General features: G+C 48.7%; 1 long non-coding RNA gene across 1 annotated transcript; it reads right to left on the minus strand.

Annotated features, from left to right (window-relative positions):
* Positions 1-1,469: 1,469 nt before the first annotated feature.
* Positions 1,470-9,886, minus strand: LOC135328886 (uncharacterized). The gene is made up of 3 exons (XR_010390047.1): positions 9,329-9,886; positions 7,504-8,001; positions 1,470-1,934 (listed from the first exon to the last, which is right to left on the minus strand). It is a non-coding gene; the product is annotated as an uncharacterized LOC135328886 (long non-coding RNA).
* Between the last annotated feature and the right edge of the window lie 4,917 nt (positions 9,887-14,803).

The following is a 14,803-nucleotide window of genomic DNA, read 5'->3' on the forward strand; positions in this document are numbered from 1 at the left end:
AAGATTATATGCATGATCTTAATCTGAAGTGTCTGTTGAGGCTTTGCATTTACAGAAAGCTTTAGTTACTTCTTTAAGGAATTAGTCTGCTACAAAGGATGAAACAAAATCTCACCTATCACCATTCATAGACTGAACCTGCCCAAGGCCATGTTCATCGGCAAATATATTTTGGCTATTTCACCCCTACTTTGGTGATGCCAAACAGACACAAGAGTTTATGGGCGTTTTGTGTCACCAGAACAGTCCAAAGACTCTGCGCACAGACCAGCACACAGGCCAGTGGATCTGGCATCCAGTGCATTCAAAATAATGCTAGGAAAAATAATTTAACAAATGATAAACTATGCAAAACTCTCTTCTTCCTGGCATTATTAATATCCATGTAGTTATCAGACTGCAAATAAGTTTGAATCAAATGCAGCAGCACTTTATGAAAATAGAGTGTATATATCAATGTACATTGTGTATAATTGGTGCCATTTGAAATGATGAAGTGCTACTAACTGATCTTCATAAAATAATACTTTGCATTTATATAGTGCCTTCCATCTGAGATCTCGCAACACTTTGCACACATTAGTGAATTAACTCTCTCCGAGCCCTCTGAGTTACCGAGAACCTGAGAGTGCTGCTCTCCTTAGCCTACAGATGTGGAGAGCAAGGCAAAAGAGACAGAGACCACACGAGGCAAGTGGGACTCCAAGGGTCGGCACTTCCGGCTGTATAAAAAACCAACCTTTCTTGTTTGAACAGAAGCTGTAAGTTTTCAGCACCTCTGAAAATGAAGCTACTTTGGTTGCTCTTTTGGATGCAAATGCCCAATTTAGCTTAAATGATTCCTTCAAAGTCCTCCAGGAGATGTGTAGGAGAACTGACAAAAAGGATCCAGAAAGCTTGGCTCCGGGCCGTGCTTTGGCTGAGAGACCGTTCTCCGCACACCGCCTGACCACTGTGACCGCAGCGTGTGAGCCTTGTTTCGTACTCTTGTGCTGTTCCCTCCTCCCCGCAGGCTCCTGCAAAACACAAAAGCAAAAGAAGTCTGCAGCTTGCCAGCAGCAGTGCCGGACATACTTCAAGGCCGCAGGGACCCAGGACCGATTTCAACCAGGCAGGGTCGATATTCCCAGCCTCACCAGATTTTGAAGAACTTCTGAATGCAGATCTAGTCAAATTAATCCTGCCAGAAATCCTGTCCGAAGAAGAGAGCACGCTGATCTGGGATCCTCTGACAGAGCGGGGCCGGCACCTGCCTGGCGGGTGAATCGGAGCCGGCGGTAACCTCCACCGAGGAGGAGAAGGAAGCGTGAGGCCGGCAGCCGGAGCAGAGCTGGAGCGGGCACCGAGCCCTCACCCTGGGCGCAATGCAGCGGAGTCCACGCTCGCCGGGCAGGGCCTGAAGGCAGGCGGGGAGGGGAGCCGGCAGAGACGCTCACCGGGCCGCCAAAGGCAGGTGCTCCACGCATCACTTGGCGAACGACAGCGGCTGCTGATTTGCAGCGCGGCGGTGTCGCGTCAGCCTCAGCGAGGAATGATCACCGCTGCGCCCGCGGGAAGATAAGTGACGCCGCTCCAGAGGGAGCATGTGCACTTCCACAGGGAGTCGAAGAAAAAAAGCCAATGAAAGGAGGTGAATTATAAAAAATAGCAGATTAGTATTATTTGGCATCTTCCTTTCTGCTATCTAATAAGTACAGAGTCGACCGCTCTGTTTTTCATGGGACCTAATGTCATCCACATTGATCTGTGTTTAGTGTCTGATCGGTGATTTTGGCCTGTGTCTTCTCGTTCTCCATCTCTTCTCTCCCCTCCTCTTTTTTTCAAGACAATGCATTCTTTCCCTTGTTTCTCAGTTTATTGTTTGAAAGAAATATTTACTGAGCAAATGTGGAATGCATCAGAGTGCTTTGCAGAGCTGCCAAGAGGTCAAAGGTCTGGAATAAAAATGATGTGGAAACAATAATTAATTAGCTGACATTCTCTTAGAAAATTTGCTTTGAGAAAAGCTATGGTAAATGAAGACAACAGGACAAAGTGACAGAAAAATGAGTAATGAGGGAAAGAGGGATAGGAAGAAAGAAAATCTGTATGGGTAGATTTATTCGCTTTTGAAAATGATCCGATCTTTCTCAGCCATTGTCTTGGCCCCTAAACAAAAATTTTCTCCAATAAATAATTTCAAGCTGTTTTCAGTGACTAAACCACAGAATGTTCCATCCTGAATAAATTGTATTTACTGCATGCAAAACCGATTAACGTACTTCCAATGCATTTATAGGACTTCTGGTCCGCAGAGGCCATCTGTTTTGGGGAATTTCTGGAATAGCAGTATCATCTCTACAGTAGGACTACCAAGAGGCCTGAAATTTCCACCAAACTCCATGCAGCTGTATAGATGATTCAGGAGCTGCTTGGGCAAAAAAGAATTTGCATGACTCACCGGGCAAACACGCCGTCTCCGCCTGCTTAGGGAACCGTCCTGCGCTTTGCATGAGCAAAGAAGAAACAGTGGGAAGATGACGGTGGTGGCTGTGGCCTCACAAGCATCATGACTAATCCCTCATGAAAGGGGTTGTGGTAGATGCCGTCACTGTCTTTTTTTTTAAGGACCATGTTGTTCCAGCATGAGTGGTGGTAACATACGGGCAGCGTCGTATCCACAAGGATACCTTGTGATATGGAGTAGCATCCCCTGCGCTGACGGGAAGATTATGGCTCCTCACCCCACCTAGCTGCTCGGAGAGCTATGCCCAGCTCCAGGCAGAAGGAGCCAGAGCCGGCCTTAGCTGGTTCTCCCTTCATGCTAAAATATCTTCTGTCAAAAACCAAAGTTTTGTCCTGAATCACCTGTTACTTTAACACGTTATCAAACCTCGACTGGAAACAGGGCGTGCTGAAGCTCTGTGGGAATGCATTTGCCTTCCACACCCCCTTCCCTGGACTCCCCCCTCACCCATCTTCGGACTCCGTGCACCCCTGCTAGGAGGGCTGACAGGTTCTGCTGAGTGGTAAGTAAGTTTACTGGGGAAAAACAAGGGAGAGATTTTGCTTGTCCTCTAACTACTCACTGAGTTGGGATGGATTTGCCATGCAATCCCTGCAGATAGGCCATGGATAGAGAGGCTGAACTTCTCAGGGTGAAAAGAAGTCCAGACCTACTCCAGTCCTGCCTCCGGGTCCTGCCCAAATCCTTGTCTAGGACTTGGAGCACTAGAGGGAAAGGAAGCAAAGGACGTGACCATCAGTCCAGCTGCTGATCCCAGGCCATTTCGAGAGTCCCTAGCCGTGCATCGCCCATAACCATGTACTGTGCCCTGGCCAGCCTGACCTGGAGAGGAACGGGAGACGAGTACAGCCGTTGCTTGACAGCAGTACCCTCTTCCATTGCAACTACCCTGAAGCTGAACTATCAACCACCTGGTAAGCAACAGGCTGCCAGCAACCAGCAGCAAAGGGCAAGTATCCATGAACTGGTGGCCACATGCTTCTCTGTGCCCAGGAAACTACTCAAGGGGATGTTTTACCGCTTTGGACAAAAGCAGGGGAGGCACGCGAGTGGTCTGGCCCCAACTTTCGTAATTCCAGCAGAGGTCCAGGAAAGCTGGGGCCGAATCCCCCAGCTCTGCTTGCAAATGGAAAGCTCAGCAGCTGCTCAAAATACCCTGAGCACGTCTGAGCAGCAGGCTGCAGGCGTATGCATAAACTTCCTCCTGTGCTTTGTGGCAGCAAATAAATGTAATAAATACCACTCTTTGGGAAAAAGAAGAGGAATAAATACACTTTCACAATGCTCTGCATGGCTATAGAATAACCTGCCATGATTTGGAAGCTTAGATATGCCCTAACATACTGCAGTTATTAAGCCCCAGGTATTAGGGAAATCACATCCGTCTGTGCTGCACAGCTGATTTAGCTAGGCCGGCCTCATTATCCAATAAATAGGCAGCTTTCATGTATTTCTCAGATTTATACTTGCGGTGATACTTAGCAGCAAGTTGTCAAAAGGATTTTTTTTTACAGGTGATGTTCACAGTTAATACAAAGTACACAGGGGAAAAAATAATCCAGATTTTGTGCGTCTAAAACCTGTGATTTACAAAGCTGTCTCAGGACATCCCGACATCCTGTTTCTATTCAGGAGGAATGTATGAACCAGAAAATGCAAAAAGGGCTTGAACTTCTTCAGATTAGGGGGATGATCCCCCTTCTTAGCCCAAAGAAGATTCCCGCAGAAGACGAGGAGCGCTCTCTACGTCTTAGGCGCGGGACTGGGCTGACAGGTTAGCTGCAGACGCACGATTTTAGGTTTCAACATCCTCCTTACGGCAATCACAGCTCTTCTGTCTCTCTCCCCATTAGGATTCCCAAAGGAAGCCTGTTTTCACCTGAGTAAATATTCTGTTCCTGTCTTCATTTTACACATGAGCTTTCCATTTTGTGCTATGAGCGAGCTACGGTAGCAGCACTCTGGGGACGCTGCTCTAATAGATTCACAAGGTTGACTTGTTTAAGTGGGATTTCATTGTATTACACAGAGGATTTTTTCCTAAGGATGTGATTATTCCAGGACTGATCCCACTGCTGTGATATGACCACTTTTGGCACTGTGCTTGCATGGCATGGGATTAGTCTTCTGGCACTGTATAAAATGACTTAGACATGTTGCCTTACTTATTAGCATGTGGTATTGCAGATCATTTTACAAAGGCAACAGCTGCAACCATTACTCCTACAGTTATGTCATAATTTGGTATGTCAAACACCTCTGTATAGTGCAGGCAAGAGGAACATTTATTCGTCTCACTTGTCAATACATTTATTTCCCCCTTCTCATGCTTTTCCTTTTTGCTGTGGTAAAACAATCCGCTCTCCCCATACAGCTAGCGCTCCTAGGAGCTGCCGAGAGGACGCGGGAGGAAAGGCGCGCAGGAGCGGTGGAGATCAGCACATAGCAGGACCCTACGGAGACCAGGCCCACAGAAAGCAACGCTGTGAGCGCTACTGCTATCGCTACCGCAATAAATAAGCCAGCTATTCTGCGTACAGCCACAGTCATTTACCACAGGATTTCCGAAGCCTCTGGAAAATGCCCTGCTTTCAGTCGCAGGGAGCCAGCGTGCCGGAGCATCTGGCTGTGCACGGAGGCAGGGGACTCAGCAGGGGCCGCGTGCCAGCCCCACGCGGGTCACCTCTGCTCGCGGCTGGCTCCCTAACCAGCTAACGCCGAAGCCGGTCACCTGGGCCGGGGAGAGCGTGCCCCAGCTCCAGCGTACGTCCTCTGACGGCCCTGGGCGGACAGGAGCCGTGTGATCAGGTGAAACGGTGGCCCCTGGGCACAGGTCCCTCTGCCGGCCTCCGCGGCGTGAGTGCAGGGACACGAGTTAATCGCTCCTGGCATTGACAGCCTGCCCTTCGCCTGTCTCACAGCACCTTCTTCCCCAAAGCACGCACCACCCAAAACACCGACTCGCCTCGTGAAGGACGTCCAGCTGGTGAAAGCAGCCTGAGATGAGATCTTACTCTGGTTGCTCTTCAAGTGTTAGGACTGCAGGCGGTGGCCCAGGGGCAGGGAGGGCCAGCTGGGGAGGGTCTAACGCGAGGAGGGCTCGGGGAGCGGGAGGCGAACCTAAGGTTTTCCTCCTGCTCTCCCAGAAACTTGGATTGCTGCAGGAGGTGGAAGGCAGCCTCTCCGGGCTCGTTCGTGCTGCTGCCCTCGCTGCAGCAGCGCTGCTCCACCAGCGATTCACAGCTCTCTGCCCCCGCCGAGGATGCCGCGCGCGCAAAGCTCAGCGAGGAGCCCGGTGTGCGCGCAGACCCTGGCCTGCCTGGGGACAACGAGCTGGGCCCAGAGCAGCCCGCAATAAAATACTTGGCCTTTTCCAGCCCAGCCCATTTTGGCCCAAACGGGCAAGGAGCGTTCGCAGAAGACCCTCCGGCAGACCCGAGGTGGTCAGTGAGTCAGGGCAGCCGTGGGGAGCAGCTGGGTCTGGCCCTGCGGTGGCTGCCGCTAGAAAAGCCTGGCTTTGCAAGCCACCCTCCTTGGGGGCAAGCGGTCCCGGCATCACGGCTAGCAAAGCAGCGCTGCAGAGAAACCCGCTGCGGCTGCAGAGCCGCTGTCGAGGGCAGAGGCAGTCTGCCCCGACCCCTTCCGCGCAGCCCTGCACAAACCAGTGCAAGCTGCAGCAGTCCTGTCCCTCCAAACTGCCCCCCCAGCTTATTTATTTGCTTGGGAAGGAGGAAGCTGAAGGAAGGGAGACGGGGGTGGCGGAAGGGGATCCAGCCTGTAACCTGCAGCAGCTGACATTTTTATTGTCTTTTAATTAAATAAGCCCCAGACACAGGAGCACACGCAAATTCCCCTGTGTGCCCTCCTCCTCTTCCTCTTAAAACCTCATTAAGGAAGAGGACCGCAATCAAACTGGGAATGCAGGGTTGCCGCTCCTACGTTCAGGCTGTTGCCTGCGCATCTCTGTCTGGACAAAAGGTCACTGCAGAATAATGCAATATGGCTATAGCTGCCTTTCTTCCTGTAGCCAAATGCAGTGACAGAAACCCAGGGCGATTCCCCTTCTCCTCTGCAGTCAGTATGCAAGAGGGGCAGTTTGTGCGTTCAGACATCCAGCTTCGTTTTCCAGTTTGATGGCAGCCTGCAGTACCACCAGCCCCACAGACCTGCTGGAAGCAGCAGCTGAAGAAAGAGGGATTGCATTTGTGTCTCAGGGTTTCTCTGCTGCATAGCAATGGCCAGCGCCGTGGGAAGGACAGAAGCTGATGCTCATCTTTCCTAGAGCAGATGTGAGCCTTAGATGAAGACTGCCTAGCAGAGCTGGCTGCAAGAAGCATCTCACTCCAGTGCTTTGGGGGCTGCTGCTTGCTTCAAGGCACTTTCCTTGAAGGCTGAAGGGTTTCTAAGTGCCCTCCCTTGCTCTACGCACAAGTAATTGGGATCCTGAAGATCCACCTCTGCACAAGAGAGGAAAGCTCCAGCCACGCAGACCCTGCAGAGAGCACACCTGCAACAGCTGGAGGTGGCTGGGAGCAGGAGGTGTGAGCACAGCACAGCGTGTAGGCCCACGATGTGCCGCTATTTTCTAGTCACTGCACTGTGCCCTTTGGAGGCAAGTCAGAGCAGCCTTTATGTTGCTCTCATACAGCACAGGGCAAAAACCCTGGCTAAAATCGGGCCCAGGACCACAGTGACGCAGGTGTAAGCGCTTAGCTAACGCTGTGGTGAACACGCACAAACACACGCGTGCGCACGTACGGGGCGCCCTTTGTGCATCCCGGTCACCGCCATGCATCTGGCTTGTAACTTTACTCACGCTTCTGGCTCCTGGGGTGCTTGTGGGGCTGGGCCGGGAGACGAGCTTCATCCAGGCCACTCCACAGGCAGCACATGCCAAGGGCCCCCTCTTTCGCCAGGTGTTCCCTCTGCACGAGGGAAAACACTTCACAGGAGACGAGGACCAGCCAGAGGCAGAGCAGAAGGATGCTAGCACTGACCTGCAAGGCGGCTGCGAAGAGCCCAGCACAGTGGAGAGAGAAAGTCCTCACAACGATCCTTCAGCGTTTTCCTTTTCCCAGCAGGGATCTCCGGGGTGAAGGCGAGGGGTCACTGCCGCCGCTCGCGGAGGCGCTCGCCTGGCAGCCCTCCGGAAGCACTTGAGGGCAGGTGAATTTATTTGCTATTGCATCATTTTTCCTGGCAGATCTGACAGCTCACAATACCTCTGGAGCCTGACAGCCCCACTCTTCTCCAATTGATAAATAATCTCTTTCTGATCTGAGCAACCGAGGATCATCTTGAGCCTGTCACACTGGAGAAGATCCATCAGTCTCTCGTGCCACAAGTGAGGTGTTTGAAAAATGCTGCTTGTGCAGCCATTCTGGGGTATTAATTCCTGGCTTCCCACTTGTATTTTGATTGTTTCCCAAAGAACAACAACATATTTTAACTCTTTGCAAATGAAGCAGCGTTCTGTTGTTATGGTAACTCAAGTTCTAAAAATAATGTAAAGAAAAGACCACCTTTAATTGATATCACAAGAAGTTGTTATGGTAACTGGAATTTTAAAAGTAACTAGGTTAAACTCCATTTCTTTTTATCCAGAGCTTTGCATAAACAAATTCTGATTAAAATATCAGGTTTAATTTAATCAGTTAATTAATGTCACTAAATGTCATTTATCTTGTAACTCTCATTTATATTCAGTGCAAAATTACCTAACTTGCTGAGTTCTAACTATTCTGCCGTCAATCTGGTATTTTGCAATAGGATGACTGTACAATTTATTTTTGGTCATGGAGTGGTTAAAAATGAATGCACCGCTTTTCTACCATGTGAGGGGCCGAGTTTTTCCCTCCATGACACTGGCATAGTGCCATCAGGTAATCCTGCTACGGGAGCCAAGTGTGCAGTACCCGAACGAAGGCGCACGCTCCGATGACTTCCGTGTCTCTGCAGAGCAAATACCTTGCAAGCCCTCAGCCTGTCCGGCCGACTTCCCTCCGCACCGTTCACACTTTCTGCCTCTGCACGGTCTCCCCCGAGGCTGTCTCACCTTTCTGCCCAAATCACTCTCTCCTCCCTTCTCTGTCAGAGCCGGCAAATCACTTCCCATCCTAATCCCCTTGGTCCGCTGTGACACTTCCCGATGCTGCGGGGGCAATTTTCTCCTTCGAGAGCTGCCTGTCCCTCCCGAGCACAGTCTCTGCCGTTTGCCTCAGTTGAACCTCCCTCGCTCTCTGAACTTCCCAGATCCTCCCAAGAGCGTTTCCGATGTGCCCCAAGTTGCCGCAGCCAAGCTCAGCTCTGTGCCCAGCTCACCGGCAAGTCCCTTTGTAGCTTCCTTTCACCTTTTCCACCAAATTTAATCTCCTCGTGCTTGCACTCCCCAATCTGAACTGCGTAGCTCCTGGTTACCTCTCAGTTCTCTGTTCCTTTCTCACAGATCCATAGAGTTAAAGGCCAGAAAAGGTTCATTACGACCATTTAGCCTAACAGGCCATAGAATTTCACCCAGGAATTTCTGTGTTGAACCTGTAACTTCTGTTTGAGCGATTAGTGTCTCTTTTACAAAGGCATCTAGTCTTGATTAAAAGACTGCAACTAATGCAGAACCCACTACATCTCTCGATAGCTTGACCTAAAGATTTAACCCTCCCTGTTAAAAATAAATGCATCATATCTTTCATCCAAATGTGTCTAGCCTCAGCTGACAGCCCTTGGACCTTTCTATGGACTTTAACATCTGAGCAGTTCACCTCAAGGGAAAAAATTACCGCAGGTCAGCTTCCCTGTGGTAATCACCCCTATTCATGCTCTTACCTACAGCGATCCACAGTAACGGTGAGATGATTCATTAGCGGGAGCTTGTCTCCCAGGGAAAGAGGGATCAACACACACTTGCAGATGGGGACAGACAGCTCCCGCGGAGCAGCTGGTGAAAGGTCAACTGTTTTCCTGGTACCTTGTCTGAGCGTCTTCCTTTCTGCTGGGGCTTCTTTCCCAGATGGAGGACTACCATCAGAAATTTTCTCCCCATATTGATGCTTACAGATATCAGTGGAATTACTTAACCTTCTTTTGGCTAAGCTAGAAAAGACTCCTAAGAGCCTTTTCTGTCTCTCCTTGTGAGGCAGAATTTCCAGAGCTGGGAATGAGTCTCCCGGTTGGTTTTGTACTGCTCATCCATTTTTCTGCATCCTTTCTGGAAGGCTGAGCAGCAGCGCTGGACGCAGAGTGCAGAGGCTGCCTCAGCAATCCCGCACCAAGAAGTGACATCATTCCCTCCTGAGTCCTTTGCTTATTTGCCCGAGGATTGCATCAGCCCTCATAGTCACATACATTTGTTCATCCAAAAGAGCCCCTACATCCTTTCCAGAATCTCTGCTTTCTAGTACTCGGTCCCAAAATGAAAATATTACCTGCATTCTGGGTTTGTGAATGCGTGACCTTCCCAGTGGCTATACGCGTACGCGAGCTTTCCAAAAGAATCCAGCTTACAAAGCAACCCAGATGTTGCCGGAGGACTGCTCTGTCCTGATTAGCATCACTTATCACGCCAGGGATGTTTATTTCTCCTGCAAAGTTTACCAGCAGTGCCACCTTCTTCCACCTCAGTTGTGAATTCGTTTGCATTTGCCTCCAAGCCTTCAACCTTGCTTCTTCCTCTGCTCTTAAGTCCCTAGCCTGCTAAATCACATCTCTAAAAGAACAACTTCCCAAAAGCACCAAGCCTGCTGCTGGAGCAGCGCAAACAAATTAAATGATCAAAGAAGCCACATTAAAAGAGAAGTCCCAGAAGTTACAGTTTAAGGGAAACACGTGCAAAATTTCCCTAGGCAGCCACAGCACTTCCCGCCGTACTGCATCTGCTCTTTTAATCACTGCCTGGTTATTCTGTACACTGTTTGGGGCAGGTCCTTATCCTGGTAAGCTTCTTGCATACTGTTACTACTATCAAGATATTATTATTAATCCTACTAACAGCAAATGCACATGCAGTATGCGGCTTGTAAGTATGGATCAATCTATTTGCCTTTTTTTGATGTACTGTAATCGATCCATAAACCAGTCGTGGAAAGGATTGTATTTTGTTCTTATGAAATGGAAATTTCTCCGAGTGAAAGTGGTTTCATATCAAATGCTTCTCCAAAAATTAAGCTTTTAATTTAATCAACTCGAGGATTTTTTTAATCTTTCTCCCTCTGAGCTGCCAGCTAGAGAGCAACAGATTTTCCTTTACCTCTTAAAAAGCAAACAAAAAAGCTATCCTGTATTCCCTTTAAATGCCTGATTGCCATTCCTGACACAATTTGCTGTAACTGTACTGCTTAGCTCCCTCACTCAAATGGACATTTCCAAATTTTTGGCAACAGCTCTACTCCCAGCTAACACCGTCTCTGATAGTTTGCTTTCCCTACCTGATAGCTTGCTTTCCCTACCTGTGTGTTATTCAGCTGATGTGAATGGAGTTCTGAGAACAGAGTATTAGAACCGATGAAATTCACGGCATAGCTCTGAATGGAGAATGCTAACTGCAGTCCTAGGAATGTACTCACCCCCTATCATTTATTGTGATTGCAGAGTTTGTGGAGAAGCCGCAACTCTTGTGCCACTCCTTTAAAAACTGACCTTTTATCTTGAGTCACTGGATTTATGGGAGGGAGATGTCTTGTGGGAACTGGCAGGGGAAACAGTCACCAAATACTATGGTACGGGGCTAGCACCCATAAATAAAAGGCCTTGGGAAATCACAGATCATCAGATTTACTCAGAGCTCCAGCTACAGTCCCATGTCTTCTACCACACACCCAGACTGCCTCTTATTAGAGGATCCCTAGGAAAGTAGAAAATGCAGATGATTTTTAATATTTTCCATGTGAGGTGTACGTAGCAAAACAACTGATCAGGGCTTGCAATCCATTTTCTAAACTGTAATTTGGTTATCAGAACACACTCATCATTTAGGGTAGTCATTAGAGATGAGTGGAATTAGTCTTTCTCCTCTAGAAGTTTTTAACAACCTTCCCCTTTATCTTTCTCAGAGAAGTTTCAGGCTTTGGCAAAAAGTCACCCCCCAACTATTTACATTCTAAAATACCAGTGTGGTATTTGTGGTTTAAGTATCTCCCACTCCCCTTCCCTCCCTTCGGCACCTTGGCTATACCCCAAAAGGGGCCATGCCTCTTTCCCTGCAGATCCTGCCGTGGGCACGTGGCTCCACTGCACCCCGGTAGCACGAACCCGGCCCAGGGAGAGCTAGAGGGTAACAGTTTTGCTGTGGGGCCTCACAGCACGATTTGAGAAGCAAGACATTTGGGGCTTGCTCATATGCTTCTTTTTGACAAATAGTGGGAAATTTCCATTGAAAGCAGATACCTTTCAGCTTTGTTTAAATGTAATTTTTTTCATAAAGGCATTTTCAGGGCAGATTCTTTGAGGAGCTCTAGTAGCCATCACATAAAAGTTTGATTAATGCTGTTAAGTGTAAGGTCTCCCTTCCCAGGGCACCCAAGCTACAGAGCACATGATGAGGTACCTACGAACCTGACGCACGGGACCGTGATACACACGAGGGCAGCCTGATGACCTAGTGCCCAGGCTGACCACTTCTGCTGCAGAAGTCGTTTGCTCACAGATATTAAGTGTCTGTTTGTAGCTGAGCAGAAAAATACTTGCCATCCATTTTTGCCAGTCCATGTAGAGAGAAGCCCTGGCCCGAATGGAGATTGTTTTATCACACAAATACTTGGAAGCATTGATACAAGTGAATGAAATTGCAGCCAGGGTGAGCTTATGTACAGCCACCGAAGTTACCAGGGACACAGCAGCTGGAGGACAGGCAGAGGAAGCCAGAAACTGCTCAGCTGCAGCCTCTGCAGACCATGTTTGACATGTTATTTATCTTCTTCTTTTACAGGTCTCTCCTGCCAAGGAAGGGGGGGAGAGAAGTATAGCTCAGAGAGCTGTTTACTTTCCTGTTGAATGAACAATTTTGAATGAGCAAGATCAGGCAGCCTACAAGGATGAAAATGCAACCCTGTCTTGCTTAAACAAACGAAGAGAAAGGATAAGAAATTAGGTTAACTCTTCAAAAATCCACTTATCTCTGGGAGCAGCAATGGGGCTTAATTTCAGCTGTGGCTCCTGCTCCACTCGCACCATGTATCTGCACGCGGGGGAGCAGATGACTTTCCATCAGCCACCACACCAAGAGCCTCCCTGTCAGACAAGGCCAACGTCTTCAGGAGTGACAATGTACACACATCTGTGCAGCTGTAGCCCCCGCAGGCACACGCTACCTCTGAGCACTTCTCATGTCAGCTGGACAACGGCGCAAACCCCCTCCTCCCTGTGCCATCATCTGCCAAGCATTGGTGGGCACCTGGGGTGAGGGCTAGCCAAGCTCCTGGATCCCCGCACGTAATCCTTTTCCTCTGTAGGGCTGTGGTGCACAAGGCCATATCTACTACGCTGCCCCAAAATCTAAGGCAATGCTAGGCCCCCCTCTTGAATGTCTGCACTGGGAGAAGCCAGTGGGTACACTCAGGATGTGGCTTCCAGTGGGACACCGGACGGTATCTGCAGAGTGCATACCAAGGTACTCTAATGCCTAATAATAACCCATGGGACTATTTTGCAGTCAGTGTTCCAGGTTACTTCCCCAAACATCAAGGTCAAGAAGGTTCAGTTCTGCTGTAATCGGGCTTCCAGATTCCCAGGGAACCAGCAGTCTTCACTGAACATCTCAGCTCTGCTCAGAAACGCCGTTCTGCCTGGCAACAGATTTTGAATTTGGTTTTATTCTGGTGAAAAAATGTTTCCAAAGTTCCAGGCACACAGAGGGCAGCTCCGGAGCATACGCTAGAGGGGTCGGCACTGGCTTCCCAATCCCCACAGCAATCTGTAGAGCAAACCTCCCAGCAAAATAGACTCTGGGTTTGGGCGAAACCAGTCTCTGCCTTCCTTTGCTACGCTGGCAATTCCAACCAGCTACCAACCTAATTGCAAATGATGTCTGAAGAAAAAGTCCTCCCTGTATTTACAGGGAACACTGAGACACCGCAAGCAAGGGAAGCATGAACTTATACAAAGTATTTTCATTCTTTCAAAAATGAGTAATGAGCAAGATGAGCTGCCCAGCAGAAAGAGATGCAATGGATTAATTTGCTCCATAGCATGAAATAAGACAATTTAAAGGAAATTAGAATTAATATAAAACATTTGTCTTCAGACACGGTTAAATAATAACATGGAGGAGTGTGACAGTCGATAGGGTAGGAGTCTGCAGCCATCTCAAAAAAAAATTGATGCCAAATAGTATTTACATATTTTTTCTTAACACAACACAGTTGCTATTTCCCTAGTGGGTATCTTTAGAAGCTTGTTAGAGAAAGGCAGAACGACAAAAACACTTGCTTCTGCTGTCTATTGTAACTAACTTATTTGTAGCTTTTGCTCTACAGTAGGACCTAGGAAGACAGGTCACAAACTAGATCACTATTTTGCAAGGTGCTACACAAACGCAGGCTATGAAGATTGTCCTTGCCTTCAGAGAGTTTACAGTCTAACATCTCTCTCGCTCTGCCATGAAGCGCTCGATCTGATGGGGAAGGGATCCTTCCTCAGTGAAAAATGTTCACAAAGCCTTTTCCTTTTTTCTCAGAACATTTCTCTGAAAATCCTGCTGTTAATTTTCTCTTTTTTGAGAGGGACATACCCCTCTGAGTCATGGGTCTCCTCTCCTTTTCCCAGTCTCTCTTCTTTGTGCTTTGCACCTGGTCTATCACTTGCTCCATGGACAACGCTCTGTGGCTGGCTCGCACGCTCGGCTTGGTGAGTGGTGAGCGGTGGCAGTGAAGCTCCTGGTCCCTAGCGAAGTGCAAGTTCACATTCCCATGTGTGGGTAGGTGATCTGAATCCATAACTAGCCCTGAAAGCAATGGGTGACAGATTGCCTTGAGCACAGTTTTACCACGGGACAGAGTGCTGCTCGCGCTGCACGCTGCTATTCAGCCACTGTCGGTGCGGCAGCACTGCCAGCATGGCCTCCTCCCGTGAGGTTAAGTCAGGAGATAAATCACCACGGGTGGGCTTTAATACACTGCCGACATTGCTGAAGTCCTGCTGCCTAGCAAGTGGTTGTCCCTGGGCACATCACCAAGGATATTTATGTTTGGATGGACACGCTCCCCATAAATACTGTCGTTCATGGTTAAGTGGGTAAATGTTAGAAGTATTAATAAAGAAATCCATACGAAAGGATGATTCAACCTCAACTTACTACTGACAGTCGTG

This window comes from Dromaius novaehollandiae, chromosome 7 (genome assembly GCF_036370855.1).
Source record: "Dromaius novaehollandiae isolate bDroNov1 chromosome 7, bDroNov1.hap1, whole genome shotgun sequence".
Taxonomy (NCBI): Eukaryota; Metazoa; Chordata; class Aves; order Casuariiformes; family Dromaiidae; genus Dromaius; species Dromaius novaehollandiae.